Source organism: Elaeis guineensis, chromosome 10, assembly GCF_000442705.2.
Source record: "Elaeis guineensis isolate ETL-2024a chromosome 10, EG11, whole genome shotgun sequence".
Classification (NCBI taxonomy): domain Eukaryota; kingdom Viridiplantae; phylum Streptophyta; class Magnoliopsida; order Arecales; family Arecaceae; genus Elaeis; species Elaeis guineensis.
The window spans coordinates 30,712,826-30,719,441 of NC_026002.2; the positions used below are offsets into that span (position 1 = coordinate 30,712,826).

General features: G+C 36.4%; 1 non-coding gene across 1 annotated transcript; it reads left to right on the forward strand.

Moving 5' to 3' along the window:
- The first annotated feature begins 865 nt into the window (after positions 1 to 865).
- LOC140852297 (small nucleolar RNA R71) lies at positions 866 to 972 on the forward strand. Its single transcript, XR_012135199.1, has one exon. It is a non-coding gene; the product is annotated as a small nucleolar RNA R71 (small nucleolar RNA).
- Positions 973 to 6,616: the final 5,644 nt, after the last annotated feature.

Below are 6,616 nucleotides of genomic sequence, written 5' to 3' on the forward strand. Positions count from 1 at the left end.
GCAACTACCTTATTGTCTATTTATTTTTTCGATCTTAAAGTATGAATGGCATTTACACCATTAACTTGGTTTTCTTGTTGGGGTCGTGGACCATTTTGGTTCCTAGGATTTGGCTCAGGTTGGCTAGGTAACCTACCATGTTCTCGTTCACTAATGGTCGAAGCTAGCTGACTTACTTGCATTTCCAGATGGGCTATAGCTTGGGTGTTATTATTTATGAGTTGACCCGTGGTTTGCATAAAACTGGTATGTGTCTTCATCATGGCTTCTAGGCTTTTCTCTAAAGAGGTAATTTTCTTGTCATTATCATGGAAGCCTGGCGGATTGTTCATCACTGGGTTGGACCTTAGATTTTGCTGATTGAAATTTGGATTGCCTACATTAGGATTCTGGGACCATGAGAAATTCGGGTGATTCCTCCAACCTGGGTTATATGTGGGTGCATAAGGATTGTTCAATGGTCCTTGATAGGTGGCATTCACCTGTGCACACTCATTCGAGTAGGAACATTCTTCTAAGATATGGTCTGGTGCATTGCACCCTTTACACATGGGTGCAGATATTTGATTTACATTGGCTGGTCTCGGTAATTCTAAGGCTTCCAATCTACGTGTTAAGGTTTGCAATCTTGGCCTCTGATGCTAGGGTTGGTTGAATTTGATGCATTCCTCCTCTTGAAGGTATAGCTTTATCAGGTTCCCTAGTTGTTTCCCACTGTAAATTTTTCTCGGCTAGGTCTTCTAAGAATTGCCAAGCTTCAGTAGTTTCTTTGTCCATAAATTGGCCTTGGCACATGGACTCTAGCATGATTCTTGAGTTTGAATCTAACCCCTCATAGATGATCTGGCATAGTCTCCAAGTTTCTATTCCATGGTGTGGGTATTGGGTCAAAAGATTCTTGAAACGATCAAAGTACTTCCAAAATGATTCACCAGCTAGTTGGTAAAATTGATTTATTTCATTCCTAATCCTAGCTGTTTTATGATGGGGAAATACTTTTTCAAAAATATTCTCACAAAGCCCTCCCAGGTAGTGACAGAATGGTTTGGCAGACTATAAAGCCACTTCTTAGCATTATCCTTAAGGGCAAAGTTGATTAATCTAAGTTTGACCTCATCCTCTGTTAATTGCAGTTTCATGGTTGCACATACCTCCTCAAATTCTCTAATAAATATATAAGCATCCTCTAATCCTATGAATTTTGGAAGCATATTTATGATTTGAGGTTTGATTTCAAAATTGTTAGCTGTGGGTTGTGGCAACCTGATACAAGATGGTTGGATGGAGCCAACTGGATAACACAAATCCTTAAGGGTCATGGGTTGGATTGGTTCAGCTATTGGAACAACAGAATTGACTCAATTCTAACTAGACGACCCGACACTCTTCTCCACACACGAGGTGTACGGTTCTCGATGTTTATATAATTTTTTTTATAAAAAATTTTATGTATAAGAAAAAGAAAGAAAAGAGAAAAAGTTCTAAAGAAAAGATCCTAAGGAGTCCTAAATCTAAAGAAAAGTAACCAAATTAATTTAAATTTTAATAATTTTTTTTTATTTTTCAAACAAGTGAAACAATAAATTATACTCAATCTATCCTAGGGTTAACCTAAATCTAGACAGCTCCTAACTGTTCCAAGATGACCCTTCAAGCCTTCCAAGTGAGATTGATCAACTAGTTAGCCAGGTAAGTATAAGAGGTGGGAGGTTCACTCATCGTTGCCTTTCTAGACACCAAACGAGTTAGGCCAGGCCAGCAACTGAACCAATTTAACAAACCACCCTCAGGGACTTGCCTAGACACCAATAATCAAACAACTCAAACTTGGTAGAACTTTAGGGTTCCTTGTCTATTGAGCTCGAATTCCTTAAGGTTGACGTCTAATTGATTTTAAGATTAAAGATCTAGGTAATGCAATATGATGGAGATGTTTTTGGGCTAAGGAAGGGTAATGAAATCCCACCTTATCTTGTTAATGGGTTGATGTCCTTAGATTAATTATGAAAATGCAAATGCAAATAAACAAGATGATCAAGAATGTAAAAGATTTTAATTTAGAATTTTTTTTTTTTGATATTTTACTTCACGATTATGAAATGTCTTTTGTTTTTTTTTTTATTTTTTTTATGATTAAGTAAATTCAAATGATTAGGTCTAAAAGGAAAAGAATTAACTAAAAATAATAAAAAGAAAATAGAAGCGTACCTGAGTTTTCCAGCAATCACCAACTAAATCTACAAACCTAAAGGAAAAAGAAAGAGAGTTATAAAGCACGAAGAACAAATATTTGAAAATAATTTAAAACGTCAAATCTCCGGCAACGGCGCCAAAAACTTGATGTGCAAATCTTAAAATTTATAATAAAACCGCAAGCACACAGTGTGCAGAGTAGCACGACCAGCGAGTACGGATCGATCCCACAGAGACTTGATTTAAAAAAATTTTCAAATCTATGCTCAATGCGAGCTTTAACGAAAATCGAAAATCGAAAGTTTTTGCTAAAGACAATAAGACTAAGGATCTAGGGTTTTTGAATCCACTAGATCTAGATTAGAGAATTCTACCTAGAATTTTTCTTATTGATCCTAACGACTACTCCTCTTGTCTTTCCCAAGCATAATTATGAAGGGACTAAGGCCCAACGATAACCCATTAAGATTCTTTACAGGGGAGTAGTAACTAGGATCCTTTAGGGTTTTCTCCTCCTATGCACTGAATCAAGCATGAACTATGAAGGGACTCTGACCCAACTGTAGTTCATCAAAAATTTGGCAAAAGAGGAAGAAAAAGAAACCCTAAGAAAAAGAAAGAACCCTATGTAAAACCCTACTCATGATCTAGCTTCATCGCAAACCCTAGAAGGGATGCTTAGCTAGACATGATCTAAATCTACTTGTAAAATTTAAATACAAAAAATAAACTACCCTAATTTCATAAATTAAACTATCTAATTGCATAAATTTAAACTGCATAATTTAAACTAACCTAATTGCATAAAATTAAATTGCATAAATTAAACTATCCTAATTGCAAAAAAAATAAATTGCATAATGTAAAGAGATAAAATTGCATAAAAATAAGATTTTATATAAAAAAAAATTATTACAAAAATCTCAAAGCTCGAGGCTTGAGAAGAAAGCTAAAAACCCCACTATCTAGGGTTACAAGCTTGATCGGAAAACAAGAATCATCAAAACAAGGGCCTTTGGGGGCTTTTTATAGGCATTTGGGGGTTATAAGGTTTTTAAAACTTTAGATGTGGGATTAAGAGGTTTTAGAGGGCTGTTAGGGGGGTTTAGGGGCTCAAATCTACTCAAAAAGACTTAAATCCATCAAAAAATCCTAGAAATTGTTTCAGCCGTCCGATCTTCATCTAAAGGACCCAATTCATCAGATAAATCAAGCCGGGAGCGATTCTGGGCCGTCGGATCACGATCTGGGTGAAGCGCTGCCGTTGGATCGCGCTGTAGAGATGGGATCAGATCGGATGCATTGCGGACCGTCCGATCAAGACGCTGAAAGATTTCGTCCGTTGGATCGTGCTGCAGAAGGATCCCGTGTTGTCCTAGTGTTTATTGATTCTTGCAATTGCCTTGATCACGGTTGGATTTTGACCGGCTGCGATGGTGGCCGTCCGATGGCGCAAAAATATGGAGCGTTGGATCTTGATCAGAAAAGATCGGACCATCGAGTGATGTGAAGTTACCAGGTTGCCCTTCGGACCTTCTTCTCTCTCCTCATGAGCCCTGGACCGCGCGCGTGGATCGGGCTCGCGATGCGTTGCGGTGAGCCGAGACTCGCTGATTGGCTGGTTTATGGTGTGCTGATGGGTCCATGATCCAGGCGCCTGTTGCTGTAGACCAGGCGGCTAACCAGATCACCAAATCAATTGATTTTGATCAATTTTGACCTGATTTGACTCAGATTTGACCCAATTGAGTCTTCTTTCTTCATTCTTCAATTCCTGGGTCAATTTAACTCCGTTTTGTGTAAAATTTGCGTCGTTGGAATCCTCTTTCCTTGTTCTTTCTATTGATGACCTCTTCTTCTGCAAAATATAATAACAAGTATCAATTTCCTAATAAAGTTAGATAATTTAGATATTAATTGATACTTTTTATGTCAATTTGTGACATAAATCAACAGCCCTGCTATCTCATGTACATCCAGTCTGGTGAACCTACAGAGCTCATGATATAAGAAGGCTAAGATAGCGCTGTCTCAACTCAACTACCCACATGTGTCGAGATCACATAGCAGAGATAAATACAACAAATGCATGTGGGAACTGAACTTGTCGGTGAAGAGATGGCCACCGATAAGGCATAAAATGAATGCTCGTGCATGCCTCTATACGGTCTCATCATCTGTATCATTTGATAAGTGGTGAAACATGTTACGGAATGGGCAAAAGCGATAATAGACAATGAGCGAGTCTCCTTCAACATCTTATTGAAGTTTCAGATAGATTGATATTTGTTATTCCATACCTACATCCATATGTGTCATGCACCAATGACCATTCACTCAGATCTTCAAGTGAATATATTTTCAAATATTGGAAGCAATTGGATCATGTTCTTTCAATGTGTTGCATACTTCAATCAAACTTTCAGGATTAATTTTAATTTATAGTTTGATGAAAATAAGTCAAAAATGCAGCATCATAGAATCGACAGTTTAGATTAGCCTTAATATGTCTAAGACATAATCTATAATATTCATATGATGCTATCCATCCAACAGATTCATCTGAAATAGTAACTAATATTTCTTTATGTCGATCTGAAATTATGCCAATCCTCATACGATCACGTGCCACATAATAGCACAAATGCTACAAAAATCATGACCAAACGGCTCTCGTCTTCACAAATGGCAAATGCTAGAGGATAGATATTCTCATTTTCATACCTTCCCACAACAATCATGAGAGTACTCTTATATCGACCGTATAGATGTATTACGTCGATACTAATTAGTAGACGGCAGAACTGGAAGCCCTGAATGTATGAACCAAATGCCTAAAAAATTCGATAGAATATTTTTGTATTTGTATCTATTGTAGAAAATTTTACAAAATCTACTATGATCTCCTCATTGGCATGATAAACTGTAGCTAGCCACGGTCCTAACTAACAGCAGCTTCATTTTCAAATAAAGTTGAATCAATCATTGCAGTTCTCAATCCTCCAAATCCAGCATGTGTTGCATGTGGTTTATTAAGTGGTACAGGATCATAAGATTCGTGCTCCACATGCTCCACAATAGCTGTCACATAACTAGAACCAGCCTCTATATCATCAAATGTGGTATTATATAGATATTGATATGCAGACTCTGCACTTACTATGTACTAAAGACTATTAGTTATGAATGCTAATGGTCCACCAATGGTACATACAGAGGTGCCTTCATACTCATATCCAACTTCATCGGCTATTGAAGCTGCATCAGATAGAGATCCCCCCATCTCTAATTACACAAGTGAGATAGATACAGCCTGAGACACACTCACATGCTATTCACCACCATCCAAAACTCCTATCACTGTCAGCTCAACAAAAATCTCAACTGTTAAAAAAATCCCTTGTGATGGGATGCCTAAGACAGTGTTCATGTTTTGATTATCTTCAATAGGTATAGCTAAATACTGTTCAACAGTATGAATCAAAAATCTACATAATAGAAAAATTCCACGGTGATTGGGATTCCATCCAGTGACAGCACAGCAAACTCGTACAAATTTTTGATACGTTGCATTATAGTCCACCATGATCATCCGGATCCTTCCACCATCATAATATGCATCATTAGCGTCATGACTGATCCTTCCATCTTAATGGAAGATAACAGTAACAAGACTTGGATCCATTTTATTGAAAATTTATTGTAAAAAGTAACTGCATGACTAAGAGGAAATACTTAACATTTAGAATGACTTACATAATAAATGCATCCTATCATCAACTAATAGATATAGAAGGTCCTATCCTATTCAGAAATTAATTAATTCTATAGGTCAATTACAACAATCAAACAATATATAATAAGGATCGAAAAGAATTTTGACAGCATTTCTCCTTAGTTCTCCCTACGACTGAAGATGTATGAGAAAAACTAAAGAAAAATACTGTCTAAAATTTTTTTCGAACTCTCTGCATATCGTTTGATTACTATAATTACCTATAAAATTAATTAATTATAATTTTCAAACTGTTCAAACTGGACAATCAATTGATTAATGTACATAATTCTTCTACCCATACAAAAATATATAAATATACAAATATCGTAAAATATGTATATTAATCAAAAGATGAATCTATGATTTTATATAATGTAATTTTTTTAAAAATAAAAGATAGAGTAGGAAAAATAAGAACATAAAGTAGAGCAAAGCTAGAGCAAAAAGAGGCTCAGAAAATGCAATATCTTCTAATAAGGATCATTAATTGAAAATCAGCAATCCAAAATTTTCATCATAGTTAGGGCTAGAACTAGGCCCCTACCCGAGCCCGGCCCGAAAATTCCTTTTGGTCTTCAGGTCGGGCTCAAACCCGATAATTTTAAAAAAAATCAGGCCCGAGCCCATTTCTAACTGTGGATATAG